The following is a 13,807-nucleotide window of genomic DNA, read 5'->3' as shown; positions in this document are numbered from 1 at the left end:
AGATTGTGTGTATCTCAGGGAGAGAAAGAACACTGTGACTTCCCCCGTTCCTCTGACGAAGGCGGTTAGAGGGAGAAAAGGGTCCTTTGCTTTCGCTTTCCCGCAATGAGCTCGGCAGATCTGCCCTTCGCGAAGGGCCGTTTTCCCCCGGAGAACTGCCTCGCCGTAGCCCGGTTCTGGAAGTGGAACGAGTATGCAGTGTTAGCGTTCAGCTATTGTGAAGGCTCGCTTTGGCCCAGGGCAAACGAAGCGCCGGGGGAAATCTTAGCAGAGCCCGGCGCCTTTCCACGGTTCAAAGCGTGGAACTGCAGACTCTTTTGCAAAGAAGAGAGCGCCCAGGCAACAGCAGCCCGCACGTTTCTCAGTGAAAGGGAGAACTCCCTGACTTCATGCAGTCCTCTGAGCAAAGCAGGCAGAGGGAGAGAAACTTTCTTTCCTTCCTCTTTCCTGCCACGAATTCCTCATTTGCTCTTGCAAACGCAGGGCTTCTTCGGAAAAACTACGCCGCGGTGCAGGGATCCTTCCAGAGGAGCAACGACATAGTTTGAGCTGGAAGGGCTTGGCAGAGCAGCCGGGGAGAAAAGGCCTCTTGCTATTCTCTTTTCTTTCTGCCTGAATGCGGTCAATTGGCACTTGCCAAAGCAAGGTTTCCCAGCACAAACTACATAGCAGCAGCTCTCTCCTGGCAGAGGAAATCCCATGCAGTTCTGCCCTGGCGAGATAGTGTTGCTACAGTGAGGCCCAGGGAAAACACACTGCCTAGAGAAATCCTAGCAAAGCCCTGGGTGTCCCCACAGGAATGTATGTCAGTTTCAGTTCTTTGCCAGCAACGGAGCTCAGAGGCAACGTCAGATTGTGTGTATCTCAGGGAGAGAAAGAACACTGTGACTTTCCCCGTTCCTCTGACGAAAGCGGTTAGAGGGAGAAAAGCGTCCTTTGCTTTCGCTTTCCCGCAATGAGCTCGGCAGATCTGCCCTTCGCGAAGGGCCGTTTTCCCCCGGAGAACTGCCTCGCCGTAGCCCGCTTCTGGAAGTGGAACGAGTATGCAGTGTTAGCGTTCAGCTATTGTGAAGGCTCGCTTTGGCCCAGGGCAAACGAAGCGCCGGGGGAAATCTTAGCAGAGCCCGGCGCCTTTCCACGGTTCAAAGCGTGGAACTGCAGACTCTTTTGCAAAGAAGAGAGCGCCCAGGCAACAGCAGCCCGCACGTTTCTCAGTGAAAGGGAGAACTCCCTGACTTCATCCAGTCCTCTGAGCAAAGCAGGCAGAGGGAGAGAAACTTTCTTTCCTTCCTCTTTCCTGCAACGAATTCCTCATTTGCTCTTGCAAACGCAGGGCTTCTTCGGAAAAACTACGCCGCAGTGCAGGGATCCTTCCAGAGGAGCAACGACATAGTTTGAGCTGGAAGGGCTTGGGAAAGCAGCCGGGGAGAAAAGGCCTCTTGCTATTCTCTTTTCTTTCTGCCTGAATGCGGTCAATTGGCACTTGCCAAAGCAAGGTTTCCCAGCACAAACTACAAAGCAGCAGCTCTCTCCTGGCAGAGGAAGTGCCATGCAGTGTTGCCCTGGCGAGATAGTGTTGCTACAGTGAAGCCCAGGGAAAACACACTGCCTAGAGAAATCCTAGCGAAACCCTGTGTTTCCCCACAGGAATGTATGTCCGTTTCAGTTCTTTGCCAGCAACGGAGCTCAGAGGCAACGTCAGATTGTGTGTATCTCAGTGAGAGAAAGAACACTGTGACTTCCCCCGTTCCTCTGACGAAGGCGGTTAGAGGGAGAAAAGGGTCCTTTGCTTTCGCTTTCCCGCAATGAGCTCGGCAGATCTGCCCTTCGCGAAGGGACGTTTTCCCCCGGAGAACTGCCTCGCCGTAGCCCGGTTCTGGAAGTGGAACGAGTATGCAGTGTTAGCGTTCAGCTATTGTGAAGGCTCGCTTTGGCCCAGGGCAAACGAAGCGCCGGGGGAATTCTTAGCAGAGCCCGGCGCCTTTCCACGGTTCAAAGCGTGGAACTGCAGACTCTTTTGCAAAGAAGAGAGCGCCCAGGCAACAGCAGCCCGCACGTTTCTCAGTGAAAGGGAGAACTCCCTGACTTCATCCGGTCCTCTGAGCAAAGCAGGCAGAGGGAGAGAAACTTTCTTTCCTTCCTCTTTCCTGCCACGAATTCCTCATTTGCTCTTGCAAACGCAGGGCTTCTTCGGAAAAACTACGCCGCGGTGCAGGGATCCTTCCAGAGGAGCAACGACATAGTTTGAGCTGGAAGGGCTTGGCAGAGCAGCCGGGGAGAAAAGGCCTCTTGCTATTCTCTTTTCTTTCTGCCTGAATGCGGTCAATTGGCACTTGCCAAAGTAAAGTTTCCCAGCACAAACTACAAAGCAGCAGCTCTCTCCTGGCAGAGGAAATCCCATGCAGTGTTGGTCTGGCGAGATAGTGTTGCTACAGTGAGGCCCAGGGAAAACACACTGCCTAGAGAAATCCTAGCAAAGCCCTGTGTTTCCCCACAGGAATGTATGTCCGTTTCAGTTCTTTGCCAGCAACGGAGCTCAGAGGCAACGTCAGATTGTGTGTATCTCAGTGAGAGAAAGAACACTGTGACTTCCCCCGTTCCTCTGACGAAAGCGGTTAGAGGGAGAAAAGCGTCCTTTGCTTTCGCTTTCCCGCAATGAGCTCGGCAGATCTGCCCTTCGCGAAGGGCCGTTTTCCCCCGGAGAACTGCCTCGCCGTAGCCCGGTTCTGGAAGTGGAACGAGTATGCAGTGTTAGCGTTCAGCTATTGTGAAGGCTCGCTTTGGCCCAGGGCAAACGAAGCGCCGGGGGAAATCTTAGCAGAGCCCGGCGCCTTTCCACGGTTCAAAGCGTGGAACTGCAGACTCTTTTGCAAAGAAGAGAGCGCCCAGGCAACAGCAGCCCGCACGTTTCTCAGTGAAAGGGAGAACTCCCTGACTTCATGCAGTCCTCTGAGCAAAGCAGGCAGAGGGAGAGAAACTTTCTTTCCTTCCTCTTTCCTGCCACGAATTCCTCATTTGCTCTTGCAAACGCAGGGCTTCTTCGGAAAAACTACGCCGCGGTGCAGGGATCCTTCCAGAGGAGCAACGACATAGTTTGAGCTGGAAGGGCTTGGCAGAGCAGCCGGGGAGAAAAGGCCTCTTGCTATTCTCTTTTCTTTCTGCCTGAATGCGGTCAATTGGCACTTGCCAAAGCAAGGTTTCCCAGCACAAAGTACAAAGCAGCAGCTCTCTCCTGGCAGAGGATATGCCATGCAGTGTTGCCCCGGCGAGATAGTGTTGCTACAGTGAGGCCCAGGGAAAACACACTGCCTAGAGAAATCCTAGCAAAGCCCTGTGTTTCCCCACAGGAATGTATGTCCGTTTCAGTTCTTTGCCAGCAACGGAGCTCAGAGGCAACGTCAGATTGTGTGTATCTCAGGGAGAGAAAGAACACTGTGACTTTCCCCGTTCCTCTGACGAAAGCGGTTAGAGGGAGAAAAGCGTCCTTTGCTTTCGCTTTCCCGCAATGAGCTCGGCAGATCTGCCCTTCGCGAAGGGCCGTTTTCCCCCGGAGAACTGCCTCGCCGTAGCCCGGTTCTGGAAGTGGAACGAGTATGCAGTGTTAGCGTTCAGCTATTGTGAAGGCTCGCTTTGGCCCAGGGCAAACGAAGCGCCGGGGGAAATCTTAGCAGAGCCCGGCGCCTTTCCACGGTTCAAAGCGTGGAACTGCAGACTCTTTTGCAAAGAAGAGAGCGCCCAGGCAACAGCAGCCCGCACGTTTCTCAGTGAAAGGGAGAACTCCCTGACTTCATGCAGTCCTCTGAGCAAAGCAGGCAGAGGGAGAGAAACTTTCTTTCCTTCCTCTTTCCTGCAACGAATTCCTCATTTGCTCTTGCAAACGCAGGGCTTCTTCGGAAAAACTACGCCGCAGTGCAGGGATCCTTCCAGAGGAGCAACGACATAGTTTGAGCTGGAAGGGCTTGGGAAAGCAGCCGGGAAGGAAAGGCCTCTTGCTATTCTCTTTTCTTTCTGCCTGAATGCGGTCAATTGGCACTTGCCAAAGCAAGGTTTCCCAGCACAAACTACAAAGCAGCAGCTCTCTCCTGGCAGAGGAAGTGCCATGCAGTGTTGCCCTGGCGAGATAGTGTTGCTACAGTGAAGCCCAGGGAAAACACACTGCCTAGAGAAATCCTAGCGAAACCCTGTGTTTCCCCACAGGAATGTATGTCCGTTTCAGTTCTTTGCCAGCAACGGAGCTCAGAGGCAACGTCAGATTGTGTGTATCTCAGGGAGAGAAAGAACACTGTGACTTTCCCCGTTCCTCTGACGAAAGCGGTTAGAGGAGAAAAGCGTCCTTTGCTTTCGCTTTCCCGCAATGAGCTCGGCAGATCTGCCCTTCGCGAAGGGCCGTTTTCCCCCGGAGAACTGCCTCGCCGTAGCCCGCTTCTGGAAGTGGAACGAGTATGCAGTGTTAGCGTTCAGCTATTGTGAAGGCTCGCTTTGGCCCAGGGCAAACGAAGCGCTGGGGGAAATCTTAGCAGAGCCCGGCGCCTTTCCACGGTTCAAAGCGTGGAACTGCAGACTCTTTTGCAAAGAAGAGAGCGCCCAGGCAACAGCAGCCCGCACGTTTCTCAGTGAAAGGGAGAAGTCCCTGACTTCATGCAGTCCTCTGAGCAAAGCAGGCAGAGGGAGAGAAACTTTCTTTCCTTCCTCTTTCCTGCCACGAATTCCTCATTTGCTCTTGCAAACGCAGGGCTTCTTCGGAAAAACTACGCCGCGGTGCAGGGATCCTTCCAGAGGAGCAACGACATAGTTTGAGCTGGAAGGGCTTGGCAGAGCAGCCGGGGAGAAAAGGCCTCTTGCTATTCTCTTTTCTTTCTGCCTGAATGCGGTCAATTCGCACTTGCCAAGGCAAGGTTTCCGAGCACAAACTACAAAGCAGCAGCTCTCTCCTGGCAGAGGAAATCCCATGCAGTTCTGCCCTTGCGAGATAGAGTTGCTACAGTGAGGCCCAGGGAAAACACACTGCCTAGAGAAATCCTAGCAAAGCCCTGTGTTTCCCCACAGGAATGTATGTCACTTTCAGTTCTTTGCCAGCAACGGAGCTCAGAGGCAACGTCAGATTGTGTGTATCTCAGGGAGAGAAAGAACACTGTGACTTCCCCCGTTCCTCTGACGAAAGCGGTTAGAGGGAGAAAAGCGTCCTTTGCTTTCGCTTTCCCGCAATGAGCTCGGCAGATCTGCCCTTCGCGAAGGGCCGTTTTCCCCCGGAGAACTGCCTCGCCGTAGCCCGGTTCTGGAAGTGGAACGAGTATGCAGTGTTAGCGTTCAGCTATTGTGAAGGCTCGCTTTGGCCCAGGGCAAACGAAGCGCCGGGGGAAATCTTAGCAGAGCCCGGCGCCTTTCCACGGTTCAAAGCGTGGAACTGCAGACTCTTTTGCAAAGAAGAGAGCGCCCAGGCAACAGCAGCCCGCACGTTTCTCAGTGAAAGGGAGAACTCCCTGACTTCATGCAGTCCTCTGAGCAAAGCAGGCAGAGGGAGAGAAACTTTCTTTCCTTCCTCTTTCCTGCCACGAATTCCTCATTTGCTCTTGCAAACGCAGGGCTTCTTCGGAAAAACTACGCCGCGGTGCAGGGATCCTTCCAGAGGAGCAACGACATAGTTTGAGCTGGAAGGGCTTGGCAGAGCAGCCGGGGAGAAAAGGCCTCTTGCTATTCTCTTTTCTTTCTGCCTGAATGCGGTCAATTGGCACTTGCCAAAGCAAGGTTTCCCAGCACAAAGTACAAAGCAGCAGCTCTCTCCTGGCAGAGGATATGCCATGCAGTGTTGCCCCGGCGAGATAGTGTTGCTACAGTGAGGCCCAGGGAAAACACTCTGCCTAGAGAAATCCTAGCAAAGCCCTGTGTTTCCCCACAGGAATGTATGTCCGTTTCAGTTCTTTGCCAGCAATGGAGGTCAGAGGCAACGTCAGATTGTGTGTATCTCAGGGAGAGAAAGAACACTGTGACTTTCCCCGTTCCTCTGACGAAAGCGGTTAGAGGGAGAAAAGCGTCCTTTGCTTTCGCTTTCCCGCAATGAGCTCGGCAGATCTGCCCTTCGCGAAGGGCCGTTTTCCCCCGGAGAACTGCCTCGCCGTAGCCCGGTTCTGGAAGTGGAACGAGTATGCAGTGTTAGCGTTCAGCTATTGTGAAGGCTCGCTTTGGCCCAGGGCAAACGAAGCGCCGGGGGAAATCTTAGCAGAGCCCGGCGCCTTTCCACGGTTCAAAGCGTGGAACTGCAGACTCTTTTGCAAAGAAGAGAGCGCCCAGGCAACAGCAGCCCGCACGTTTCTCAGTGAAAGGGAGAACTCCCTGACTTCATGCAGTCCTGTGAGCAAAGCAGGCAGAGGGAGAGAAACTTTCTTTCCTTCCTCTTTCCTGCCACGAATTCCTCATTTGCTCTTGCAAACGCAGGGCTTCTTCGGAAAAACTACGCCGCGGTGCAGGGATCCTTCCAGAGGAGCAACTTCATAGTTTGAGCTGGAAGGGCTTGGCAGAGCAGCCGGGGAGAAAAGGCCTCTTGCTATTCTCTTTTCTTTCTGCCTGAATGCGGTCAATTGGCACTTGCCAAAGCAAGGTTTCCCAGCACAAACTACAAAGCAGCAGCTCTATCCTGGCAGAGGATATGCCATGCAGTGTTGCCCTGGCGAGATAGTGTTGCTACAGTGAGGCCCAGGGAAAACACACTGCCTAGAGAAATCCTAGCAAAGCCCTGGGTGTCCCCACAGGAATGTATGTCAGTTTCAGTTCTTTGCCAGCAACGGAGCTCAGAGGCAACGTCAGATTGTGTGTATCTCAGTGAGAGAAAGAACACTGTGACTTCCCCCGTTCCTCTGACCAAAGCGGTTAGAGGGAGAAAAGGGTCCTTTGCTTTCGCTTTCCCGCAATGAGCTCGGCAGATCTGCCCTTCGCGAAGGGCCGTTTTCCCCCGGAGAACTGCCTCGCCGTAGCCCGGTTCTGGAAGTGGAACGAGTATGCAGTGTTAGCGTTCAGCTATTGTGAAGGCTCGCTTTGGCCAAGGGCAAACGAAGCGCCGGGGGAAATCTTAGCAGAGCCCGGCGCCGTTCCACGGTTCAAAGCGTGGAACTGCAGACTCTTTTGCAAAGAAGAGAGCGCCCAGGCAACAGCAGCCCGCACGTTTCTCAGTGAAAGGGAGAAGTCCCTGACTTCATCCAGTCCTCTGAGCAAAGCAGGCAGAGGGAGAGAAACTTTCTTTCCTTCCTCTTTCCTGCCACGAATTCCTCATTTGCTCTTGCAAACGCAGGGCTTCTTCGGAAAAACTACGCCGCGGTGCAGGGATCCTTCCAGAGGAGCAACGACATAGTTTGAGCTGGAAGGGCTTGGGAAAGCAGCCGGGGAGAAAAGGCCTCTTGCTATTCTCTTTTCTTTCTGCCTGAATGCGGTCTATTGGCACTTGCCAAAGTAAAGTTTCCCAGCACAAACTACAAAGCAGCAGCTCTCTCCTGGCAGAGGAAATCCCATGCAGTGTTGCCCTGGCGAGATAGTGTTGCTACAGTGAGGCCCAGGGAAAACACACTGCCTAGAGAAATCCTAGCAAAGCCCTGTGTTTCCCCACAGGAATGTATGTCCGTTTCAGTTCTTTGCCAGCAACGGAGCTCAGAGGCAACGTCAGATTGTGTGTATCTCAGTGAGAGAAAGAACACTGTGACTTCCCCCGTTCCTCTGACGAAAGCGGTTAGAGGGAGAAAAGCGTCCTTTGCTTTCGCTTTCCCGCAATGAGCTCGGCAGATCTGCCCTTCGCGAAGGGCCGTTTTCCCCCGGAGAACTGCCTCGCCGTAGCCCGGTTCTGGAAGTGGAACGAGTATGCAGTGTTAGCGTTCAGCTATTGTGAAGGCTCGCTTTGGCCCAGGGCAAACGAAGCGCCGGGGGAAATCTTAGCAGAGCCCGGCGCCTTTCCACGGTTCAAAGCGTGGAACTGCAGACTCTTTTGCAAAGAAGAGAGCGCCCAGGCAACAGCAGCCCGCACGTTTCTCAGTGAAAGGGAGAACTCCCTGACTTCATGCAGTCCTCTGAGCAAAGCAGGCAGAGGGAGAGAAACTTTCTTTCCTTCCTCTTTCCTGCCACGAATTCCTCATTTGCTCTTGCAAACGCAGGGCTTCTTCGGAAAAACTACGCCGCGGTGCAGGGATCCTTCCAGAGGAGCAACGACATAGTTTGAGCTGGAAGGGCTTGGCAGAGCAGCCGGGGAGAAAAGGCCTCTTGCTATTCTCTTTTCTTTCTGCCTGAATGCGGTCAATTGGCACTTGCCAAAGCAAGGTTTCCCAGCACAAAGTACAAAGCAGCAGCTCTCTCCTGGCAGAGGATATGCCATGCAGTGTTGCCCTGGCGAGATAGTGTTGCTACAGTGAGGCCCAGGGAAAACACACTGCCTAGAGAAATCCTAGCAAAGCCCTGGGTGTCCCCACAGGAATGTATGTCAGTTTCAGTTCTTTGCCAGCAACGGAGCTCAGAGGCAACGTCAGATTGTGTGTATCTCAGTGAGAGAAAGAACACTGTGACTTCCCCCGTTCCTCTGACGAAAGCGGTTAGAGGGAGAAAAGCGTCCTTTGCTTTCGCTTTCCCGCAATGAGCTCGGCAGATCTGCCCTTCGCGAAGGGCCGTTTTCCCCCGGAGAACTGCCTCGCCGTAGCCCGGTTCTGGAAGTGGAACGAGTATGCAGTGTTAGCGTTCAGCTATTGTGAAGGCTCGCTTTGGCCCAGGGCAAACGAAGCGCCGGGGGAAATCTTAGCAGAGCCCGGCGCCGTTCCACGGTTCAAAGCGTGGAACTGCAGACTCTTTTGCAAAGAAGAGAGCGCCCAGGCAACAGCAGCCCGCACGTTTCTCAGTGAAAGGGAGAAGTCCCTGACTTCATCCAGTCCTCTGAGCAAAGCAGGCAGAGGGAGAGAAACTTTCTTTCCTTCCTCTTTCCTGCCACGAATTCCTCATTTGCTCTTGCAAACGCAGGGCTTCTTCGGAAAAACTACGCCGCGGTGCAGGGATCCTTCCAGAGGAGCAACGACATAGTTTGAGCTGGAAGGGCTTGGGAAAGCAGCCGGGGAGAAAAGGCCTCTTGCTATTCTCTTTTCTTTCCGCCTGAATGCGGTCAATTGGCACTTGCCAAAGCAAAGTTTCCCAGCACAAACTACAAAGCAGCAGCTCTATCCTGGCAGAGGAAATCCCATGCAGTGTTGCCCTGGCGAGATAGTGTTGCTACAGTGAGGCCCAGGGAAAACACACTGCCTAGAGAAATCCTAGCAAAGCCCTGTGTTTCCCCACAGGAATGTATGTCCGTTTCAGTTCTTTGCCAGCAACGGAGCTCAGAGGCAACGTCAGATTGTGTGTATCTCAGTGAGAGAAAGAACACTGTGACTTCCCCCGTTCCTCTGACGAAAGCGGTTAGAGGGAGAAAAGCGTCCTTTGCTTTCGCTTTCCCGCAATGAGCTCGGCAGATCTGCCCTTCGCGAAGGGCCGTTTTCCCCCGGAGAACTGCCTCGCCGTAGCCCGGTTCTGGAAGTGGAACGAGTATGCAGTGTTAGCGTTCAGCTATTGTGAAGGCTCGCTTTGGCCCAGGGCAAACGAAGCGCCGGGGGAAATCTTAGCAGAGCCCGGCGCCTTTCCACGGTTCAAAGCGTGGAACAGCAGACTCTTTTGCAAAGAAGAGAGCGCCCAGGCAACAGCAGCCCGCACGTTTCTCAGTGAAAGGGAGAACTCCCTGACTTCATCCAGTCCTCTGAGCAAAGCAGGCAGAGGGAGAGAAACTTTCTTTCCTTCCTCTTTCCTGCCACGAATTCCTCATTTGCTCTTGCAAACGCAGGGCTTCTTCGGAAAAACTACGCCGCGGTGCAGGGATCCTTCCAGAGGAGCAACGACATAGTTTGAGCTGGAAGGGCTTGGCAGAGCAGCCGGGGAGAAAAGGCCTCTTGCTATTCTCTTTTCTTTCTGCCTGAATGCGGTCAATTGGCACTTGCCAAAGCAAGGTTTCCCAGCACAAAGTACAAAGCAGCAGCTCTCTCCTGGCAGAGGATATGCCATGCAGTGTTGCCCCGGCGAGATAGTGTTGCTACAGTGAGGCCCAGGGAAAACACACTGCCTAGAGAAATCCTAGCAAAGCCCTGTGTTTCCCCACAGGAATGTATGTCCGTTTCAGTTCTTTGCCAGCAACGGAGCTCAGAGGCAACGTCAGATTGTGTGTATCTCAGGGAGAGAAAGAACACTGTGACTTTCCCCGTTCCTCTGACGAAAGCGGTTAGAGGGAGAAAAGCGTCCTTTGCTTTCGCTTTCCCGCAATGAGCTCGGCAGATCTGCCCTTCGCGAAGGGCCGTTTTCCCCCGGAGAACTGCCTCGCCGTAGCCCGGTTCTGGAAGTGGAACGAGTATGCAGTGTTAGCGTTCAGCTATTGTGAAGGCTCGCTTTGGCCCAGGGCAAACGAAGCGCCGGGGGAAATCTTAGCAGAGCCCGGCGCCTTTCCACGGTTCAAAGCGTGGAACTGCAGACTCTTTTGCAAAGAAGAGAGCGCCCAGGCAACAGCAGCCCGCACGTTTCTCAGTGAAAGGGAGAACTCCCTGACTTCATCCAGTCCTCTGAGCAAAGCAGGCAGTGGGAGAGAAACTTTCTTTCCTTCCTCTTTCCTGCAACGAATTCCTCATTTGCTCTTGCAAACGCAGGGCTTCTTCGGAAAAACTACGCCGCAGTGCAGGGATCCTTCCAGAGGAGCAACGACATAGTTTGAGCTGGAAGGGCTTGGGAAAGCAGCCGGGAAGGAAAGGCCTCTTGCTATTCTCTTTTCTTTCTGCCTGAATGCGGTCAATTGGCACTTGCCAAAGCAAGGTTTCCCAGCACAAACTACAAAGCAGCAGCTCTCTCCTGGCAGAGGAAGTGCCATGCAGTGTTGCCCTGGCGAGATAGTGTTGCTACAGTGAAGCCCAGGGAAAACACACTGCCTAGAGAAATCCTAGCGAAACCCTGTGTTTCCCCACAGGAATGTATGTCCGTTTCAGTTCTTTGCCAGCAACGGAGCTCAGAGGCAACGTCAGATTGTGTGTATCTCAGGGAGAGAAAGAACACTGTGACTTCCCCCGTTCCTCTGACGAAGGCGGTTAGAGGGAGAAAAGGGTCCTTTGCTTTCGCTTTCCCGCAATGAGCTCGGCAGATCTGCCCTTCGCGAAGGGCCGTTTTCCCCCGGAGAACTGCCTCGCCGTAGCCCGGTTCTGGAAGTGGAACGAGTATGCAGTGTTAGCGTTCAGCTATTGTGAAGGCTCGCTTTGGCCCAGGGCAAACGAAGCGCCGGGGGAATTCTTAGCAGAGCCCGGCGCCTTTCCACGGTTCAAAACGTGGAACTGCAGACTCTTTTGCAAAGAAGAGAGCGCCCAGGCAACAGCAGCCCGCACGTTTCTCAGTGAAAGGGAGAACTCCCTGACTTCATGCAGTCCTCTGAGCAAAGCAGTCAGAGGGAGAGAAACTTTCTTTCCTTCCTCTTTCCTGCCACGAATTCCTCATTTGCTCTTGCAAACGCAGGGCTTCTTCGGAAAAACTACGCCGCGGTGCAGGGATCCTTCCAGAGGAGCAACGACATAGTTTGAGCTGGAAGGGCTTGGCAGAGCAGCCGGGGAGAAAAGGCCTCTTGCTATTCTCTTTTCTTTCTGCCTGAATGCGGTCTATTGGCACTTGCCAAAGCAAGGTTTCCCAGCACAAACTACAAAGCAGCAGCTCTCTCCTGGCAGAGGAAGTGCCATGCAGTGTTGCCCTGGCGAGATAGTGTTGCTACAGTGAGGCCCAGGGAAAACACACTGCCTAGAGAAATCCTAGCAAAGCCCTGTGTTTCCCCACAGGAATGTATGTCCGTTTCAGTTCTTTGCCAGCAACGGAGCTCAGAGGCAACGTCAGATTGTGTGTATCTCAGTGAGAGAAAGAACACTGTGACTTCCCCCGTTCCTCTGACGAAAGCGGTTAGAGGGAGAAAAGCGTCCTTTGCTTTCGCTTTCCCGCAATGAGCTCGGCAGATCTGCCCTTCGCGAAGGGCCGTTTTCCCCCGGAGAACTGCCTCGCCGTAGCCCGGTTCTGGAAGTGGAACGAGTATGCAGTGTTAGCGTTCAGCTATTGTGAAGGCTCGCTTTGGCCCAGGGCAAACGAAGCGCCGGGGGAAATCTTAGCAGAGCCCGGCGCCGTTCCACGGTTCAAAGCGTGGAACTGCAGACTCTTTTGCAAAGAAGAGAGCGCCCAGGCAACAGCAGCCCGCACGTTTCTCAGTGAAAGGGAGAACTCCCTGACTTCATGCAGTCCTCTGAGCAAAGCAGGCAGAGGGAGAGAAACTTTCTTTCCTTCCTCTTTCCTGCAACGAATTCCTCATTTGCTCTTGCAAACGCAGGGCTTCTTCGGAAAAACTACGCCGCAGTGCAGGGATCCTTCCAGAGGAGCAACGACATAGTTTGAGCTGGAAGGGCTTGGGAAAGCAGCCGGGAAGGAAAGGCCTCTTGCTATTCTCTTTTCTTTCTGCCTGAATGCGGTCAATTGGCACTTGCCAAAGCAAGGTTTCCCAGCACAAACTACAAAGCAGCAGCTCTCTCCTGGCAGAGGAAGTGCCATGCAGTGTTGCCCTGGCGAGATAGTGTTGCTACAGTGAAGCCCAGGGAAAACACACTGCCTAGAGAAATCCTAGCGAAACCCTGTGTTTCCCCACAGGAATGTATGTCCGTTTCAGTTCTTTGCCAGCAACGGAGCTCAGAGGCAACGTCAGATTGTGTGTATCTCAGGGAGAGAAAGAACACTGTGACTTCCCCCGTTCCTCTGACGAAGGCGGTTAGAGGGAGAAAAGGGTCCTTTGCTTTCGCTTTCCCGCAATGAGCTCGGCAGATCTGCCCTTCGCGAAGGGCCGTTTTCCCCCGGAGAACTGCCTCGCCGTAGCCCGGTTCTGGAAGTGGAACGAGTATGCAGTGTTAGCGTTCAGCTATTGTGAAGGCTCGCTTTGGCCCAGGGCAAACGAAGCGCCGGGGGAAATCTTAGCAGAGCCCGGCGCCTTTCCACGGTTCAAAGCGTGGAACTGCAGACTCTTTTGCAAAGAAGAGAGCGCCCAGGCAACAGCAGCCCGCACGTTTCTCAGTGAAAGGGAGAACTCCCTGACTTCATGCAGTCCTCTGAGCAAAGCAGGCAGAGGGAGAGAAACTTTCTTTCCTTCCTCTTTCCTGCCACGAATTCCTCATTTGCTCTTGCAAACGCAGGGCTTCTTCGGAAAAACTACGCCGCGGTGCAGGGATCCTTCCAGAGGAGCAACGACATAGTTTGAGCTGGAAGGGCTTGGCAGAGCAGCCGGGGAGAAAAGGCCTCTTGCTATTCTCTTTTCTTTCTGCCTGAATGCGGTCAATTGGCACTTGCCAAAGCAAGGTTTCCCAGCACAAACTACATAGCAGCAGCTCTCTCCTGGCAGAGGAAATCCCATGCAGTTCTGCCCTGGCGAGATAGTGTTGCTACAGTGAGGCCCAGGGAAAACACACTGCCTAGAGAAATCCTAGCAAAGCCCTGGGTGTCCCCACAGGAATGTATGTCAGTTTCAGTTCTTTGCCAGCAACGGAGCTCAGAGGCAACGTCAGATTGTGTGTATCTCAGGGAGAGAAAGAACACTGTGACTTTCCCCGTTCCTCTGACGAAAGCGGTTAGAGGGAGAAAAGCGTCCTTTGCTTTCGCTTTCCCGCAATGAGCTCGGCAGATCTGCCCTTCGCGAAGGGCCGTTTTCCCCCGGAGAACTGCCTCGCCGTAGCCCGCTTCTGGAAGTGGAACGAGTATGCAGTGTTAGCGT

Source organism: Elephas maximus, chromosome 4 (assembly GCF_024166365.1).
Source record: "Elephas maximus indicus isolate mEleMax1 chromosome 4, mEleMax1 primary haplotype, whole genome shotgun sequence".
Lineage (NCBI taxonomy): Eukaryota > Metazoa > Chordata > Mammalia > Proboscidea > Elephantidae > Elephas > Elephas maximus.
This window is presented reverse-complemented; position numbering follows the sequence as displayed.